Source organism: Oryctolagus cuniculus, chromosome 10, assembly GCF_051225735.1.
Source record: "Oryctolagus cuniculus isolate XC-2025 breed Fujian yellow rabbit chromosome 10, ASM5122573v1, whole genome shotgun sequence".
NCBI lineage: Eukaryota > Metazoa > Chordata > Mammalia > Lagomorpha > Leporidae > Oryctolagus > Oryctolagus cuniculus.
In genome coordinates this window covers 18,206,850-18,216,202 of record NC_142876.1, presented here as the reverse complement: position 1 = coordinate 18,216,202, position 9,353 = coordinate 18,206,850, and positions in this window count along the sequence as shown.

Sequence of the window (9,353 nt, the reverse complement as noted above, 5' to 3'; positions counted from 1 at the left end):
AGAACAAATATACAATCTTTATGGAACGGTGTAGGTAATTTATAATTTAAGAACAACACTCTCTAATGCCTAGGAGTCTAATGATTTTATGTTTACAAACTGTAGTGCATTATCTGAAAAGTAAGAGTATTGTTACAGTAAGATTTTATTATTATTAATGGTTTACATGTATTAAGGTCTTAACCTTAGGATAAGCAATGCACTAGATGCTTGACATATATTCTGTTGTTATTATGCAGAATGTCTGTGAGACACAGATACGCTGTTAGTCTCCCAATTTAATGATAAAGAAGTTGACTTTCATAGAAGTAGCAAGTAGCATGGCTGAATTTTTGACTCAGGACTTTACTTAAAAACACTTTGATCAACTCATGGAGGGACAGACACCTCAGTTGAAACATTTGCATGCTGCTGTGATTAGAAACTGTAAGCAAAGATGCCTACAACATCGAAGGTACCCAATAAAATGATACTACATTCAATAGCAGTAACGAGTTGAAAAAGATTTGTTGCGTGGGTTTGGGACAGAAAGAGAGCACCCCCATCCAGTCAGTGGACTACTTCCCAAATGCCTAGTGATGGCTGGGGTTAAGCCAGAAGTAGAATCAGGACTTGGAAACTCAGTCTAGCTCTCTCCTGTGAGTGTCAGGAACCCAATCACTTGAGTCATCTCCTGCTGTCTCCCAGGATGTGCATTAGCAGGAGACTGGAGTCAGGGGCTGGAAGTGAGTATCAAGCCTACACACACTGATAGAAGAGGCAGCATCTCAACTCTGTCTTCATCACTAAGCCAAATGATGGCCTCTTTTGCATTTTAAAGTAATTTTGTGATATCTAAGTGACACTCAGCATTGGAGTAGTTATTTAAGTGTTGCTTCTCATTTAATTGGGATGTTTATCATGTTATTTTAACACACTGAGGAAATGAACAGGATTTCTAGGCCTAAAAAATATTTGATGTCTTTCCTTTAAAAAAAAAAAAAAAAGAGAGATACCGAAAGAGATAGAGACAGAGAGAAAGAGAGGTCTTCTATCCGTTGGTTCATTCCCCAAATGGCCACAATGGCCAGAGCTATGTTGATCCTAACCCAGGAGCCAGGAGCTTCTTGTGGGTCTCCCATGTGGGTGCAGGGGCCCCAAGACAGGGCCATCTTCTGCTGCTTTCCCAGGCACATTAGCAAGGAACTGGATCAGAAATGGGGCATCCAGGACTCAAATTGGTGCCCATATGGTGTGCTGGCACTCCAAGTCAGGGCTTTAAGCCACTATATCCCAGCACCGGCCCCAGGTGTAATTTTCTTTAAAACACACTTTAAATTAATGGTTTTGTAGCTTTCTATTTTAAAATAAATTTAGAAAACCCTTTGAAATCAATTCAGGACAACTTAGAGTACACTGGACTTATGAACAACCAAATATAACTTTTTTTATTGTTTCTCTATAAAGGGCTGAGATAATTTAATCATTCAGGGTGGCCCAGATTAGATGAGATCACTCTTAATCTTTATGATTTTTTTTTTGACAGGCAGAGTGGACAGTGAGAGAGAGAGACAGAGAGAAAGGTCTTCCTTTGCCGTTGGTTCACCCTCCAATGGCTGCCGCGGCCGGCGCGCTGTGGCTGGCGCACTGCGCTGATCCAATGGCAGGAGCTAGGTACTTCTCCTGGTCTCCCATGGGGTGCAGGGCCCAAGTACTTGGGCCATCCTCCACTGCACTCCCTGGCCACAGCGGAGAGCTGGCCTGGAAGAGGGGCAACCGGGACAGAGTCCGGCGCCCCGACCGGGACTAGAACCTGGTGTGCCGGCGCCGCAAGGTGGAGGATTAGCCTAGTGAGCCGCAGCGCTGGCCTAATCTTTATGATATTAAGATGCACTAACATACAGTATAAAACCAGTTACAAAGCAATATTAGCTATTTCTTAGGTAGAGGATCTAATTGATTAAGTGAATCAACAAGTGAAAATAAGCAATCTATCATATACTAGTTTTAAATCATGTGCTGGCATCCCTATGAGTGCTGGTTTGTGTCCCAGCTGCTCCACTTCCACTCTAGCTCTCTTCTGTGGTCTGGGAAAGCAGTAGAAGATGTCCCAAATCCTTGGGCGCTTGCACCCGCATGGTAGACCTGGAAGAAACTCTTGCCTCCTGGCTTTGGATTGGCATAGTTCTGGCTATTGCAGCCATCTGGTAAGTGAACCAGTGGATGGAAGATTCTTTCTCTCTCTCTGTCTCTCTCTCTTTCTCTCTGCCCCTGCTTCTTTGTAACTCTGCCTTTCAAATAAATAAGTTACACTTTTAAAAATTATATTGTTAAATTATTTTATCTACTTATTAATTCATAAGACAGAAAGAGAGGCAGGCAGAAGAAATATCTCCCATCCACAACTTGACACCCCAGCTGCCTACAACATCCTCATCTAGGCCAGACCAAAGTCATTTTCTAGGAACTCAATTCAAGTCTCCCACAGGTAGCAAAGACCCAAATACTTAAGCCATCACCTACTGCCTCCCAAGGTGCATATTAGCAGGAAGCTGTAATTGAGGGCAGAGTCAACACCCAAACCCTAGCATTTTGATATGAGTTGTGAACATCTTACCCAGCATGTCCAATGCCCAACCCTATAGTAATTGTTGAATAAGTATTTGTTGAGTGCTTTGCTAATTATTTCACAAACATGCCTCAGATATGGATTTCAATTTTTTTTTCTCTGTGAAGGTCACACTGATGAAATAAAACTGTTACTCCTTTGGGTCCTCATAATATAATGACAAGGAGAAAAATTTAAAAAAGAGAACATTGTAGAACTGTATAGAATGATGGAAAAAAATAAAGAACAGAAAATAGAGAGTTACTGTTAGTCTTCAAAGGAGTTACAAAGGCCAAACATCATAGTTCTAAACATGATTAGTTGTTACCAGGAGGAGAGGGTAGTTAACTTGTATAGTGCTAAAGGGTGCAGTACAAGGGTTTGTGAATAGGATGTGAAAGATTGGTTAATGATAATTCTATCTCCATCACTGCTCCTGAGATCCCTCTCTGACCATGAGCAATTCCATTCATTAACATTAGGCAGACTGTGATTCATGAGGTGTCTCCACTTCTTTCATCTCCCATCTCTGAATCTTCACTATCCTGACATCAGTCCTGGTTAAGGGCTGGTTGAGGGGAGTAGGGAGAGGGAGCTGGTTCTTGTTCTAGATGTGTAAGCATAAGCAGCTTCCCTCCTGAGAGGAGGTTTACTTCAGTTCTGTGGCCAGAAGGTATATCCTGCTTGCTTTCACTACTTGACTCTCCTCTTGAGTTTCATTCCTGGTTTTCTACTCAGCCTTTGATAGAAAGCTGGCTTTGTTTTTCCCTGTGGACTTGTTCTCTGCCTTTCTTCAACGGGAAGAAAGATGTTAGAGAGAGAAAGAGAAGAAAAGAAGAAGAGGAGGAAAAGGAGAAAGGGGGGAAAGACAGAGAGGAGGAGGAAGAGGAAGAAGAAAAGAGTAAGAAGGGGAAGAAGGGGAGGGAGAGAGGGAGGGGGAGGAAAGAAAGGGAGGGAGGGAAGAAAAGGGAGGAAGGCAGGAGTGGTGAGAGAGAGGAAGGGACAGAGGGAAGGAGGGAGGGAGGGAGGGAGGGAGGGTAAGGGAAGTAATCTTGCTTCCTGGGTTCAAGTTTTCAGTCTGGGTTTTACTTGGAGCCTTTGTCAGGAAAAGCAGCTGTATTAGTAGTTTGCTAGGAAGAAAGACTCTAACCTTTGGATGGGTTCATAGATTTGAATTGGGTACCATTTAGACTAATATCACCGTGGTGGTTACCTGCTTTGTTCACTAATAAGTTCATGTGTACTAGCAGTCATTGCGGGGAACCAATTGTCTTTATTTTTATGCACAATTAATATTCCTGATGGATTTGACAAAATACTATTTCTTGGAATTAGTAAGTCAACTTTTTATATTCTCTGTCACTGTTGACTAAATTTAACTTCACCTTTGCCTCACAGTAGGTGGTTTTAAAGCGCTTGTACTTCTAAGGAATCAGTCTTATATACTATTCTTTTTATCTCTCATTGATCTAGGGAGGAAGCTCAGTAAGGGAAAATAACAAGACGTGATTCAATAAATTCTTGCTGGAAACAGTTTTTTACAGGGACCATTATAGATATGTTATTGTTATTAACTTCTATGTTTATTTATTATAAACTCATTAACTCATTATTTTGACATAATGGGACAGTTAACTGAATGTAACTGATTGGATTTAAAATTTAACATCATAAGTTTTTATAATTTAGATTTAGCCAATAGTATTAAGTAGAAGAAAAAAATACTAAAAGGGATAAAGTATTAATTTGTTCAGCAAGAGCTGATCCAGTCCCCGTTTCTCATAGTGTCCATTTCACTTCACCAGGTGTCCTTTTAGGTGCTCAGTTGTCACCGATCAGGGAGAACATATGATATTTGTCCCTTTGGGACTAGCTTATTTCACTCAGCATGTTTACCAGATTTCTCCATTTTGTTCCAAATGACCAGATGTCATTGTTTTTGACTGCTGTATAGTATTCTATAAAGTACATGTCCCATAACTGCTTTATCCAGTCTACTGTTGATGGGCATTTAGGTTGATTCCAGGTCTTAGCTATTGTGAATTGAGCTACAATAAACATTAAGGTTCAGACCGCTTTTTTGTTTGCCAATTTAATTTCCTTTGGGTAAATTCCAAGGAGTGGTTGAATGGCAGTGTTATATTCAGGTTTCTGAGGAATCTCCAGACTGACTTCCATAGTGGGTTTACTAGTTTGCATTCCCACCAACAGTGGGTTAGTGTCCCCTTTTCCCCACATCCTCACCAGCATCTGTTGTTGGTAGATTTCTGTATGTGAGCCATTCTATCTGGGGTGAGGTGAAACCTCATTGTAGTTTTGATTTGCATTTCCCTGATTGCTAGTGATCTTGAACATTTTTTCATGTACCTGTTGGCCATTTGGATTTCCTCTTTTGAAAAATGTCTATTGAGGTCCTTGGCCCATCTCCTAAGTGGGTTGTTTGTTTTGTTGTTGTGGAGTTTCTTGATTTCTTTGTAGATTCTGGTTATTAATCCTTTATCAGTTGCATATTTTGCAAATATTTTTTCCCATTCTGTTGGTTGCCTCTTCACTTTCCTTACTGTTCTACTTAATACTATTAAGGTGCTGTCTGCACCTTAATGTTTATTGCAGCTCAATTCAAAATAGCTAAGACCTGGAATCAACCTAAATGCCCATCAACAGTAGACTGGATAAAGAAGTTCTGGGACATGTACTCTATAGAATACTATACAGCAGTCAAAAACAATGAAATCCAGTCATTGGTTGAACTCTGTAATTAACACACAATTATTCTTAGGTATTTAAATTTAACTGAAAAGTGATCTCTGTTAAATATAAGAGTGGGAATAAGAGAGGGAGAAGATGTACAATTTGGGACAAGCTCAAGCTGACTTGCCCCAAATGATAGAGTTACAAATGTGCCTAGGGATTCCAATTCAATCCCATCAAGGTGGCATCTACCAATGCCATCTCACTAGTCCAAGTGATCAATTTCTGTTCACAATTGATCATAATGATAGGTCTAAGAGTCAAAGGGATCACATAAACAGGACTAGTGCCTGCTAATACTAACTGATAGTATTGAAAAGGGAGAGAACAATCCAACATGGGAAGCAGGATACACAGCAGACTCATAGAATGGCAGATGTCCTAAACAGCAACTCTGGCCTCAGAATCAGCCCTTAAGGCATTCAGATCTGACTGAAGAGCCCATGAGAGTATTATAGGCATGGAAAGCCAAGACACTCTGGCAAAAACAAAACAAAACAAAACAAAACAAAACAAAACAAAACAAAACAAAACACCTAAATGAAAGATCTCTGCGAGTGAGATCCCAGCGGAAAGGATGGGCCATCAACGAAGGAGGTACCTTTCTCTGAAGGGAGGAGAGAACTTCCACTTTGACTATGATCTTGTATTAATAAGATCGGAGTCGGTGAACTCAAAAGGCTTCCATAGCCTTGGCAACTCATGACTAGAGCCTAGGGAGATTACTGACACCATAAACAAGAGTGTCTATTTGTTACGTCAACTACAGGAGTCACTGTGCACTTATTCCTCATGTAGAATCTCTGTCCTTAATGTGTTGTCCAATGTGAAGTAATGCTATAACTAGTACTTAAACAGTATTTTATACTTTATGTTTCTGTATGGGTGCAAACTGTTGAAATCTTTACTTAATATATACTAAATTGATATCCTGTAGATAAAGAGAATTGAAAATGAATCTTGATGTGAATGGAATGGGAGGGGGAGCAGGAGATGGGAGGGTTGTGGGTGGGAGGGAAGTTACGCGGGGGAAAAGCCATTGTAATCCATAAGCTGTATTTTGGAAATTTATATTTATTAAATAAAGGTGAAAAAAAGAAAGTATGCATTGCAAATAGGAATTTAGATTTAGCAAAATGAATGAAATAAAATTATTTAACAATCATTTTCATTATTCTTTAAATTCTCAATAGAGAATATAATCCTTGATCTCTAACTTAAAGCAAAGGAAAAACTAAGTTTTAACTTCAAGAGCAATGAAAAGTTATAGCAATGCAGATTATTATTCTAATTGGTGCAATTTACAGTCTTCTGTTCTGAGAACACCTGAGCAGTATGGCATGAGTAGTCTACACACTTTTAAGACTCACAGGTGGATCATGCTCCTGTTATAGTTCGTGCAAAAATCAGTTGAAAGGGTTAACATTATATTCTGTTCATTTTCCTGTCAGAGCTTGGACTGGCTGGTGAGAAATGCACACATATTTTGATTTCAGAATTTTTCAGAATAATCACATGTATGTTTCTAAGGGAAAGATTTTTCTATTTCCAAGATTCTTTAGAACGTCATAGCTGGGCTGCATTCCTACCGAGGAGGTCTCAGGAAGACACAGCAGCTTCCTGCTCTGCTTCTCCTAGACTCCTAGGTACAGAATACACGATGCCATGGTTACCAGGCACCAGCCCAGTTATACAAAATACAAGCTTTGCAGTAAAACAATGAGACTGAATTCTGCCTTGCTTGTTTCCTAACTCCACTGCTCAGCCTCTCTTGGGTCTAGATATTCTTGAGAAAAACAAGGATAATAACACACATCTACATAACAGTGTTAACTGTGTGTAATAAATAAGATAAAATGCCTCATCCAGCATCTTTCCAGGGTTCTGCAAGAAGTAGTTAGTTAATATTATTGTATTCTTCGAGATTCTTGACTACTGAGATTCTGGTCCCCACATGGACAACTCTATCTAATTATACTATGTTATGAGGATGCTTCTAGCCTGCCATGAAGCAATATTCTCTACATGAAACCCAGCAGAGTTAATCAACACTGTGAGATGACTTTCTCCCTTATTAGAAATTCTATCTCTAAAATCACTGGGCAGGCATACAAAACAAAGTCAAAGATTATGTACCTATAGGAGTTGACTTTGAAAATGGTTAAGTGGAATTTATAAGGAAGAAGAAAATAAGCAAACTAGAAACCATTTACTTCCTTGATCTTTTTATTGTTTTATTATAATTTAACAAGCTGGGGTTGACAATAAAACTTAAATATTGCACTTAGAATCATTATTGAGTTACTCTAAATATTATGGTGAATAATAAAATAAAAGGGGATTTAAAAAGTCATAATAAATACAAACACCCAGGGCAGACATTCAGCCTGGCAGTTTTGATGCCTGTTTTAGAGTACCTGGGTTCAATACCTGGCTTGGCTCCCAGTACTAGCTTCTGGTTAATTCAAATCTTGGAAGGCAGCATTATAGTTCAAACAACTGAGTCTCTGACATGCACATGGGAGACCTGGATTACATTTCTGGATCCTGGCCTCAGCCCCACTCAGCCCTGGTACTGTAGGCATTTGGGGAGTGAACCAGAAAATAAGCTTGCTTTCTCTCTCTCTCTCTCTCTCTCTCTCTCTCTCCCTCTCCTTATGTCTTTCTCTCTCTCAAATAAGAAAAAAATTCATATGCACTCATGCACACAGATAAAAGACATTACCTTATTAGACCATTTTTTAAAAAGTTGACTGTTTTATAGCATTGATTAATTTCCAGAAAGTCTATTTTCTCTTCAGATTAAATGCTATACTTTGGAGAAAACCATTTACAATAAGCTTTTTGGAAAAAACTTTGTCCATAAACTATTAAGATGATACCACAGTACAATAAAAATGTGATGACAACTCCAGGGTATCCCAGATGTTTCCTTTCTCTGTCTTTCCCTCAGGTGGAGGACTATAGATTCATCAAGAATTAGAGCCCACAGCAGATGATGAATTTTTATACTAAAATCTGAGCATGTAATTTTTGATGACTAGAGTAATTTGGATGCAGAAATTTTGGAATTTATAGAATGTATTTCTGGTGATAGGTTGAATGCTATATAAAAATTGTACCTCAAGATTTTCCCAGAAACCCCAGGACATATTTGCTGCCTTCTGTATTGTATGTTATATATATTGCACCTTCATGCGATTATCTTTTATACACATATTCCTTGTTATTTGAAATTTAGGTACTGTTTATTCTTTAAACCAATATTATCAGTAACTACAAGAGCTGTGCCCAAGATTGTATTTTCAAGATGTGTGAATATTGTAGATAACATATCTCAAATGAAATATCCTTGCTTATAACTTCAAATTATGTATGCATATTCATGTATAAATAAGTTGTATGTGTATATGAACAAAACATACACATTATATAAACACATACTTTTTATACAATATCCACATAAATATTATATATAATTTTGTTTCCAGAGGGAAACAAACATGAGCATTGGAAAGCTAAAAAATAACAAATACACTCTATACTTGATTATTCTATGATTTCTCCATAAGTCTTCAAGCTGCTGGTTTGATTTATGTTCAGTGGTCTCCAATTCAAAGCCACTGGGAAAAATGTTAGATTGATAACACTCAGTTTTGGTCAGTGTGTAGGGAAATAGCCATTGTTATAGGCATGGTAAAGTTTTAAGTTAGTAAAATTCTTTTCAAAAGCGATTTAGAAGTATGTACCAAGAGTTTTAAGCAGGTGAACTGTTTCTGATTATTTTTATGTATATTCCAGCACAGGTTATCGCTGGGTCAGGCAGAATGTAGTATTAAAGTTGTTCACCACACTTGGATTATTTAAAAATTATAAAAAAAATACTAAAGAAAACCTGAATGCTGAAGTAAAATGCAATAAAACAATTCAAGAAAATACTATTATCCACCTAAAGTATGAAGTAGATTTATACCACTAAGAACAAATGCTCACTATATATTTTAATTTAAAATTC